Source organism: Rhinolophus ferrumequinum, chromosome 22, assembly GCF_004115265.2.
Source record: "Rhinolophus ferrumequinum isolate MPI-CBG mRhiFer1 chromosome 22, mRhiFer1_v1.p, whole genome shotgun sequence".
In the NCBI taxonomy this organism is placed as follows: Eukaryota; Metazoa; Chordata; class Mammalia; order Chiroptera; family Rhinolophidae; genus Rhinolophus; species Rhinolophus ferrumequinum.
The window spans coordinates 38,919,035-38,930,944 of NC_046305.1; the positions used below are offsets into that span (position 1 = coordinate 38,919,035).

The 11,910-nt window shown below is 33.6% G+C and overlaps 1 pseudogene; it reads left to right on the top strand.

Moving 5' to 3' along the window:
* Positions 1-11,013, top strand: part of LOC117015064 (tigger transposable element-derived protein 1-like) — a 144,470-nt pseudogene extending 133,457 nt beyond the window's left edge.
* The last annotated feature ends 897 nt before the right edge of the window (positions 11,014-11,910 follow it).

Genomic DNA, 11,910 nt, shown 5'->3' on the forward strand with positions numbered 1-11,910 from the left:
ATAAGCTTATTTTAAAAATATGCTTAGCAAAGAGCTTACCCTGTAGTAAATGCTCAGTATCTGGCAGATAAATTTTTGTTAGCAGGTTGCAACAGTCGCTTTAAATGGATGCAGCACTCAAATTAGATTTAAATACTACAGAATGACATCAAGAATCCAAGCTCTGGTAAATTTGGCTTTAAAGAGAGTTAAAATAATAAAAAAGAACAAGCTCACCTTCTTTCAGATTAAGTTAATATTTAACTGGGATATATATCATCGTGGACTGAAAAATGAAAAACACAGTACCTAATGAGTAATACATTTTATATATCAGAAAGGAATATATTTTCATGTCTTAAGTTTTACCTGTGCTTTCACAATTCTGCCACAATGAAAAATTTCCTAGTCCTTCAAAGCTGGTTGCAAACATTAAACCTACCTTGCCAAGTAACAACTGAGTAGGGAAGGCATGTTACTGTCCAATGTAATAATCACTCTTCTCTTCAGCAGCATCAAAATATTTGGACTGCCAGTTGCAGAAAACTATTTAGCAATTATGAAGTGAGTGTTGGATCCATGCCATATCATTTTGAACAGTACCAGTTCCCTAAAAAGGCACCACTTTAGAAAATAGCATTATAACACTGTGGGTGAGTGAAAACATTCTGTATCCTCTAACACCTGTGCATAATGGGGGGCAGACTTAATGACCTCTCATTATACTCTCTTCGCTGGTAGACTGTATTCATAACCACTTCTAGTGTTCTATTTTTTCTGTGTTCTAATATTTTCTAGTAAACTTTTGAAATGAAACAAAATTCTCTGTCTTGTTATTAAAGTATTTTAACAGCATTATCTCATTTGATTATAAAAATTTTATATAGATCAGGTATAGTGTTATTATGTTCACATAAAAGAAAGGAAAATTGAAGGATTCAAGGGAACTCAGGGCTATCTGGTACATGATCAGTGTCAAAGAAAATAGAATTAATCACGTTATTACAATAGTGTTTAAAATATCATGAAAATGAAATCTAGGTGGACAATTAGAGAAATCTCGTTGTATTGTCAAATCTGCAATGGAGACTGATTTCAATAATTAGAATGTAGAAAAAAATATATTGTCCCTGATCCAAGGAATTATTTGTTATTTTGATCATAGTAGTTATTACATAGGTGTATGCATTCATCAAAACTCATTAAACTATTCTTGAAATGTGTTTTTTATTGTACATAAATTATAGTTCAGTAAGTTGATTACATTATGTTACCTCTAAAACGTACTGGTATTTATGTCTGAAAAGTTTAATATTCTGTATCATTAGCACATGTAATAAATAGTTGATATGTAAGCATAATTACTGGCACATAAATTATGCAGCAATTTTGGTGATTTTATATATGATGATTCAATTAAGTAATTATGTTTTTTAATCAGCCAATTATTTTATATATATATATATTTGATATTATAGTTTGGGTTTTCTTTTAATATCTATGCTTGTAAATTCTCCAGTAATAGTTTTAAAAATGCAAATTCTATTATATGAAAAATTCTGATAGTAAAATTTCCACTTAGTATTCTACATGCAAAATGAAGGTGATATTTATAAGAAACTGAGAAACAATGATTTAAATGACCTGCAGATGGTTTACCAAATAATTTAATGTTCTCAGAACAGGATTTTTAATTGCATATCTGCTTGTCTAATAATATTATTTATCCAATCAATTTGAGAGTTAAATATACAAAAATAAACTTTAGTTTAATCAGAAGAAACATTTTAAAAAATAATGGTAATAACCATAAGTTCTTTCTTTTTTCCCCCCTTTGGTTCAGGAGTACCAGGTTCACAGGTATGCAAGTACAGGCTGGATGACAAAGCAGGACTAGGAGGCTGGAGAATGCCGGGAAAATCCAGCTGTGTATGCACTCCACATCGGCTGGCGCCTGCGCCCTCTACCGCCAGGCCATTCACACCCACCCAGTGTAGCTCCTTCCACCGTGTGTTCAAAACGAGACCCTAGTCCACACGGACCTGGTCGAGGACATAGTGGCTGATCACGGCGCCTTACTGGGCCTTCTCAGGGGCGTCAGGAAGGTGTCCTTCACCAAGCTGTCAGCAGCTGTGCTTCAAACCAGCCTCCAGCGTCTACATGGAGCCCAGCTTTCAGTTGCTCAGCTTCCATCAAAGCTTGAAATGGGTGGAGTCTGGGAACTCTGGGCTCTCCCGCCCCAATGCTGCTGCCCATGGGCCTCCTTGAGAACCTGCCAGTCGTTGCCTGGGCCTGTCCCTGGTGCACCCAGTGATGATCAAATATGGCATCCACAGTATCCAGGAGCTGGTGGGCGGCAAGGTGAATCAGCAGTCCCCTGTGCTTCCTGTACGCTGAACCGGGATACAGGTACGGATGAAATTTGTGGGACACATTATAGGTGAAATATATATGGGCGGGGGGAGGTAGAGAGAAAGAGACGGAGACAGACAGGCAGAGGCCTCCCTCCAATGGATTGCTTTATAACTTTGGTTAAAAAAAAAAAAATATATATATATATATATTTAAAATATATATATATATATATATATAAATATATATATACACACATACACACACATATATATATGCATGCACACACACATGTGTGTGTATATATATACACACAAATATATATATATATATATATATACACACACACACACATACACACACACACACATATATATTTGACTAAATTTGGGGGAGTCTATTTTTAGTCTACCTATTCTATCCTATCAATCTATGGATCTGTCCTTTCACCAGTGCCACACTGTCTTGATTACTGTAGGTTTCAAGTAAATGCTTAACTTGAGATGTGTGAATATTCCAAATTTGTTCTTCAGTTTCAAAATCATTTTTGTCTAGTCAAGTTTCTTTGTCTTTCCAGGTAAATGTTAGAGTCAGTTTGCAGATTTCTACAAAAATCCTGCTGCAATTTTAATTAAGATTGCACTGAATGTAGATCAAATTGGGGATAGTTTATTTCTTAACAAATTTGAGTCTTCCAGTCTAAGAACATGGTATATCTCCTAATTTACTTGTTGTTTAATTACTTTCATTCATGTTTAATAATTTTAAGCATATAGATCTGGAACATATTTTATCTTTTAAAATTTCATTTTTTCATTGCATGTACATAGGGATAGAATTGATATTTTTGTTTTGACTTTATATCCACAGACTTGGTAAACTCATTTATTCTAGAAAAATTTCTGAGTTTTTCAGATTCCACATAGAAAGTCATTTCATCTGTGAGCAGAAAACATTTTATTTCTACTTTTATATCCTGTATGCTTTTAATTCATTTTGCTTGATTATTGCATTGGCTAGCTTACCTAGCACCATGTTGAACAGGAGTCAAGAGAGGTAGTGTTCTTGACTGTTCCTGATCTTAGGGATAAAAATACTGGTTTCACTCTTAATATTAAGGATGATGTTAATGGTAGGTCATTATAGATACCCTGGTTAGGTGGAGGAATTATCTTACTCCAAATTTACTGAGAGATTATTATAAATGTATGGGTTTTTGTTGTTGTTTTCTTCAAATACTTTCTCTGCATATACTGATAGGATCTTGAGCGTTTTTCTTGTTAGATATATTAATATGGTGAACCATATTGCTAGATAGATGTTGAAAATGCCTTGAATTATTGGAATAAATTCCATTTTGTTGCTATGTATTCTCCTTGTTGTTTATTGCTTGATCCCATTTGCTAATATTTTTGTGGAGGACGTTTGACTTTATGTTCATAAGTTATTTCTAAAGCTGCCAAACTTCTTCCAGTATAGCCAGGAATGACCAAAACAGAAATTCAGTTTGATCTGACGGTTATAAGAAATTTGTGTCTTTCTAGGAAGATGCCTATATTTTTACCTTTAAAAAATAAGTATTTGTCTTGAATTTTCCTTGTAGCATTATAATATGTTTTTATTTACTGTGACTCTCAAAATGAATAGTGATTGGAAAAGATGTTATTTATTTAATAGTAGTATTAAGAAGACGCTTTCTTTATAACTTGCTGGCACACTTGGGATTTTTGCCCCAGTTTTAAAGAATGACAGCAAAAGCACCTTTATCTGACATTTAGGATGATTAAATTTTGAAAAATCACTTGGCATATTCAGCATGACTCCACAGGGTGCTCTAGCTTTATAAGGCAATGGATCATGTGAGCTTAACTTATATTTAAGATTTTCTGGCCTGATATTATTGTGTTAGGCAGTATTGCTGAAATGGAAACATAAAATTTTGCTGCTATGAGATCAAGTTTGTGCTTGCCCTACACTATAAATTAGTTCCATAAAGTTTTAAAATACAGTGTTTATTCTGGTATCGTGAAATAGCCAACTGTGCTTAAATATATAAAATTAAACCTACTCTGTATAAAAACAGATTTTTTTTCATTCATGTATCATTGAAATTTAGGAATAAAAGTCACCTCACCGCCAAGAATGTTTATATGAGGCTAAAAGAAAGACGTCAGTTGTATTTCTGAGTTCATTTTTAAAGGAGCATATCCTTTTGGCCCATAATGCCTAATTTTTATGAGCCTATTGGCTACCACTGCAGCATAACAAGAAATGTAATGAGACATGCGAAAGAAGATGTTATAATAATACTATGTTCATTAAAAGTATACCATTTATGACATCTTACTTTGAAAATATATGTGTTCAAGTAGAGATATTAAATAAAATGAAATAATGAATCTAACTCAATTTTGAAAGCATGAAATTGGTTTGTTACATGTATTAAACCTTTTGGAAAAAAACTCAAAGTATGACCAAAAAACAGTTATCGTTGTGAAATAACTTGAGAAATATGGGTGAGGTAAAATATGACTGAGGCAAAGAAGAAAAGCATAGACAAAACGATATATAGATCATTTGATATTCCTATCCCCCAATATTAAAAAAGTCAACAAATAGGTTTGTTTTAAACAAAACATATTTAAAGATTGGATCATTACCTGCTAACTATACAATTACCTTATTGTTAACTACCTGTAGAATAATACTGTACAAAAAATTTGTCAAAATGTATAACCATTGAATAATTTTTGTTTAATAATTATGTATAATTCTATGGAAGTATTTTTTGATTAGTATATTTTCAAGCATTTGTTTCATTTTATTGACAATATAAGACAAATTAAGTAAAATGGTAGCTTTATTTTTTTGCCTGAAATGTTATTTTATTGTAAAAGGGAAAATGGTAGTAAAATGGACTCTTAAGTTCATTTGGAAATTCTTATATGCAAGAGATAATTTGTGTGAATAAAGTTATCTTTTTAATTGTATCTATTGAACCAGACTCATCTGCTGAGTAATGCAAAACAAAATAGGCTCCATACAATTTGAAGATGGCAATGTCATAAATAATGTTAGGAAATAATCAATGTTAATTTTTATCAAAATTTCCCCTAAAATACATTGCTTTAGTGTACTGGAGAGATAAAATTGCCTCGATCGTATATGGTAGATGGAAAGGGAATTTGATATTATTTATTTGGCAATTCTATAAATCTGAACACTCGGCATAGTAAGGGATAAATTGATAACTATTAACATTTGTTGATGAATTATGAGTTCAAATAAAAGGGAATTTTATGCAGATAATGATCTATTTATTCCACTTTTATTTATTTATTTTACTGTGCTTAAATCTTAGTGTACAAATGTGGTGGATTTTAACAGTTTTCCAACCTTTAAAAACTTATTCTGTGATGTTCATTTAATTTTTAATTTTTAAGAAAAGCATTCCAAAATTGGTCAATCAACTGAAGTTGAAAAATATTCAACCCATTACATTAAAGGTAATATAAAAAAATTGACTGATAATATCCCTTTCATTATAATCTGAATTAAACATAATTAACTAGGTTGGAAATTCTGTGGCAGTCATGATTATTACTAAGCATTTGTGTTGGATATATTTATGTAAGGGTAGGAAATTTAATCAATGTAATGTATAATTTGTAAATTATTCTAAGTTATCAGTTACTCTAAGACTTAGGGGTGTCAAATTGACTTTGTGGGAATGTATAGATCAAGAGTAACATTTTGGCTTACCTAGTTCTATTGTACCTTTATTGTGCTTTGCAGATACTGCATTTTTTTTTTTTAAACTAATAGAAGGTTTGTAGCAACCCTGCCAGGAGGAAGTCTGTCGACACTATTTTTCCAACAGCATTTACTCACTTCTTATCTCTGTGTCACATTTTAGTAATTCTCACAATATTCTAAACTTTTAAATTATTATTATATTTGTTATGGTGATTTGTGATCCGTAATCGTTGATGTTACTGTTGTAATTATTTTGGGGTGTCACGAACCATGCCCATAAATATGACAGCACACTTAATCCATAAATGTTGTGTGTGTTTTGACTGTCCCACCAACAGGCCATTCTTCAGTCTCTTTCTTTCCCCTTAGGTCTTCCTATTCCCTGAAACACAAGAGTATTGAAATTAGACCAATTAATAACTCTACAGTGGCCTCAAAGTGTTAAAGTGAAGGGAAGAGTTACACGTCTCTCACTTTAACTCAGTAGCTAGAAATGATTAAGCTTAGTGAGGAAGGCATGTTAAAGTTGAGAGAGGCCAAAAGCTAGGTGTCTTGCTCCAAACTGTTAGCTAAATTTTGAATTCAAAGGAAAAGTTGTGAAGGAAGTTAAAAGTGCTATTGCTGTGAACACATGAATATAAGGCCTGTATAGAAGATCAAATCAGCCACAACATTCCCCTAAGCCAAAGCCTAATTGAGAGAAGGCCCTAACTCTTTTCAATTCTATGAAGGCTGAGAGGTGAGGAATCTACAGAAGAAAAGTTTGAACCTAGCAAAGGTTGGCTCATGAGGTTAAAGAAGCTGTCTCCATAACACAAAAGTGCAACTTGAAGCAGCAAGTGCTGATGTAGAAGCTGCAGCAAATTATCCAGAAGGTCTAACTAAGATAGTTAATGCAGGTGGCTCACTAAACAGATTTTCATGTAGACAAAACAGCCTTATATTGGAAGAAGATGACATCTAGGACATTCATAGCTAGAGGAGAAGTCAATGCCTGGCTTCAAAGCTTCAAAGGACAGGCTGACTCTCTTGTTAGGGCTAACGTAGTTATGACTTCAAACTGAAGCCAAATGCTCATTGACCATTCTGAAAATCCTAGGACCCTTAAGAATTATGCTAAATCTACTCTGCCTGTGCTTTATAAATGGAACAGCAAAGCCTGAATGACAGAACATCTGTTCACAACATGGTTTACTGAATAGTGTAAATCTACTGTTGAGACCTCAGAAGTAAAATTTCTTTCAAAATATTATTGTTCATTGACAATACACCTGGTCCCCCAAGAGCTCTGGTGGAAATGTACAATGAGATTAATGTTGTTTTCATGTCTGCTAACAGAACAACCCATGAATCAAATAGTAATTTTGACTTTCAAGTCTTATTATTTAAGGAATACATTTAGTAAGGCTGTAGCTGCTGGAGATAGTGAGTTCTCTGCTGGATCTGGGCAAAGTAAATTGAAAACCTTCTGGAAAGGATTTGCCATTCTAGATGCCATTAAGAACATTTAGGATTCAAGGAAGATGCTAAAATATCAACATTAACAGGATTTTGGAAGAAGGTGACTCCAATCATCCTAGATGACTTTGAGGGATTGAAGACTTTAGTGGAGGAAGTAACTGTAGATGTGATGGAAATAGCAAGAGAACTAGAATTAGAAGTGGAGCCTGAAGATGTGACTGAATTGCTGCAATCTCCTGATAAAACTTTAACAGATGAAGAGTTGTTTCTTATGGATGAGCAAAGAATGTGGTTTCTTGAGATGGAATCTACTCTTGTGAAGATGCTCTGAAGATTGTTGAAATGACAGCAAAGGATTTAGAATATGACATAAACTTAATTGACAAAGCAGCGGCAGGGTTTGAGAGGACTGACTCCAATTTTGAAGGAAGTTCTACTGTGGATAAAATACTATCAAACAACATTGCAAGCTACAGAGAAATCGTTTGTGAAAGGGAGAGTCAATTGATGCAGCAGACTTCATTTGATGTCTATTTTAAGAAACTGCCACCGTCACTGCAGCCTTCAGCATCTACCACTCTCATCAGTCAGCAGCCATCATCGTCAAGTTAAGACCCTCCACCAGCAAACAGATTCTGACTCGCTGAAGGCTCAGATAATGGTTAGCATTTTTTAGCAATAAAATATTTTTAACTAAAGTTTGTACATTGTTTTTTAGACATAGTGCTGTTGTGCACTTAATAGACTACATTATAGTATAAACACAACTTGTATATGCACTGGGGAACCAAAAAATAAGTGTGATATGCTTTATTGTGATATTTGTTTTATCGCGGTGGTCTGGAATCGAACCTGCATTATCTGCAAGGTTATGCCTGCATATTCATCTACTTGGTCATTAAGCGCTACTGCAACACAGTTGCTGGCCAAAGTATTGTGACAGGAAAGGTGTCATCCTAAACTTTATCATCAGTGTGGAAAAACAAACACATTCAAAGGTAATATTTTAATGAAATGCCCCTCTTGTGTCCATTTTTTAAAATAAATGTTCTGCAAAATGTTTTTTCTATATTCAATTTAAACGTTATTTAGTATTTACTATAGTGAGGTGTACAGTGAGTAAAAATAAAACCATTTATATATTTATTATAAACTACAGTGACTCTCATGCCTTCTTAAAATGTCATGAAATTTTATTTTGATTTCCCTAAAGGAATGCTTTATATGTGTCTACAAAAATTATTTGTTTTCTGTAATTACTACACGGTATCCACGATGTGGGCTATTAAGGGGGTAAAAGTGTGTGTGTGTGTGTGTGTGTGTGTGTGTGTCTGCATGTGTGTGTGTAAAATTGTAACTAATAAAAAAAGATGACTTAATTTCCTTCCATTGTCATAATGGAGTATTATTTAACAGATTCACTGAACTATTATTAATTATGTAGGAAAATGCACTTGTGTTTATCTTTGCTGTTTAGTGTGTGATTAGCACCCAGACATTACAGATTTCCATGATAACTTATGGATTTCTGCCTAGTAGAAGAAATAATTTCAATGCTATATTTTTAATGCTCTGTACGACTTTAACCAGTTTTTAATCTATCAACATTTCATTTAGCATTCTTTTAACTGAGTGATTATATAAATCTCCATTTCTTTAATTATTTTTTGAACAGCTTTACCCTCTTACTGGTTCCTTAACTGATTAATGTTTTGAATAAATATTTTTGACATGTTTGTTCTATATTTATATGAGGTTCATGTTTTTAAATTTTTTTAAATTATATTTTATACTTTGATATAGTCCTATTCATTTATTTTTGCTTTTATTTCCCTTTCCTTTGAGGTGAGATTAATAAAATCCTCTCTAAATCCAAGGTTCATAAGTTTAGTACCGATGCTATCTTCTATGCATTTTATTGTTTCACGTCTTAATATTTTACGAGGTGTGATCAAACAATATGGTGAAGGTTTAAAAAAAATTGTTACAGTAAAAGACACATTGCCATTAATCCCCCTCAAAGTACCCCCCCTTGCTTCGAACACACTTATCCCATTATTCTTGCCACTTTCTGAAGCAATTCTGGAAGTCCTTTTTTGCGAGTGTCTTTAGTTGCGCTGTCATAGCTGCCTCCATATGCTGAATCATTTTGACTTTGGGGAAGAGCCAGAAGTTGCACTGTGCCAGATCCACTGAATAAGGTGGATGAGGACACACCATAATGCTTTTATTTGATAGAAATTGCCATACCAGAAGTGATGTGTGACACGGAGTGTTGTCATGATGGAGGATGATTTATGGTACACTTTAAAACACACCTTCTCTCAACCATAGCTCTTACCTGATTGACTGCACCGAACAAGTTGAAACTTGTCACATACTGTTACTAAGGTTTGACACACCACTTCCCATATTGAAGATCCTACCTTTCTGTTGAATGGCACTCAGCAGCAGCATTTGTCATGGTTTTTGATCAGTCTCCGTGTCACACATCTCTTCTGGTATACGGCAATTTCTGTCAGATAAAAACGTTACTGTGTGTCCTCATCCACCTTATTCATTGGATCTGACACCAGACAACTTCTGGCTCTTCCCCAAAGTCAAAATGACCATGAGTTGTAAACGTTTTAAATCTATTCAGAACATCGAGGCAGCCACAACAGTGCCACTAAATACACTCATGAAAGAGGACTTCAGAACTGCTTCAGAAAGTGGCAAGAACAATGGGATAAGTGTGTTCGAAGTCAGGGAGAGTATTTTGAGAGGAATTAATGACAATGTGTCTTGTACTATAATAATTTTATTTTTAATTTCACCATATTGTTTGATTGCATCTCGTAGATCTTTGTTCCTTTATCAACTAAAAAGCTTCTGCACAGCAAAAGAAACTGTCAACAAATCAAAGAGGCAACCAACCAAATGGGAGAAGACATTTGCAAACAACACCTCCAATAAGGGAATAATATCCAAAATATATAAAGAACTCATATAACTCAACAACAACAAAAAAAACAAATGATCCCATTGAAAAATGGGCAGAGGACCTGAACAAACACTTCTCCCAAGAAGACATACAATGGCCAACAGATATATGAAAAAATGCTCAATTTCACTACCTATTAGGGAAATGCATATCAAACCACAATGAGATACCATCTCACACTTGTTAGAATGGCTGTTACCAAAAAGACAAGGAATAGCAAGTGTTGGAGAGGTTATAGAGAAGAAGGAACCCTTATACACTGCTGGTGGGAATGTAAATTGATATAGCCACTGTGGAAAACAGTATTGAGGTTCCTCAAAAAATTAAGAATAGAATTACCATTTGACCCTGCAATCCCTCTCCTGGGTATCTACCCAAACAATCTGAAAACATTTGTTTGTAAAGATATATGTACCCCTATGTTCATTGCAGTGTTATTCACTGTGGCCAAGACATCGAACAATGGAAGTGTGCTTCCATAGATGATTAGATAAAGAAGATGTGTTATATATACATATATATATATGTATATATGTATATATGTTTATATACATGAAATACTACTCGGACAACATGGATGGATCTTGAGATTATCATGCTAAGCGAAATAACTCAGAAAAAGTCTAGAACCATATGATTTCAGTCATATGTGGGATATAAAACTGAAAGGAACAAATGAACAAGACATACAAACAAAAAACTCATAGACACAGACAACAGCTTAGGGGTTACTAGAGGGTAAGGGGGGAAAGAGGTGGTAGAAGAGGGTAAAGGGGGTCAAATATATGGTGATGGAAGGAGAATTGACTTTGAGTGGTGAGCACACAATGCAATATATAGATGTATTATAGTACTCTTGCAACCTATATAATTTTACTACTAACCGTCTCCCCCATTAAATTTAATAAATATTAAAAGAAAGAAAATTGTATTTTATAGTAGACACTACATATGGTAATTCCACCATTTTAGTAAGTAGGAAATCTGTGGTTTTGAGAATTTTATTTTGATACAGATTTTCATTAGATCATGACTAAAGGCAGAGTATGAAGGCACTCCTTTAAATGTTTTCTGGAGGTGGACTCATTCATTATCACCAAGTGTTTAATGAAATTTAAAAAATGAGGTAAATTTTCTCTTGTAATTTAATACATTTGGTTCTTTATAGGGCACTTCATTTATGCTTTAGAATTCTACTTTTGAAATATGTTCAGGAAGACATGAATTGTTCTATATCTCTACAGCTTCAAAGCAGACATTTATACAAGCTATCAAAAGCTTAAAAGAGCTTATCTGTCTTACTAGAAACAATCTTTTCAAAATACATTACTGTTACCACATATGAGAAATGGAATAAAAAAATTGGCTCAGTGCAGAGA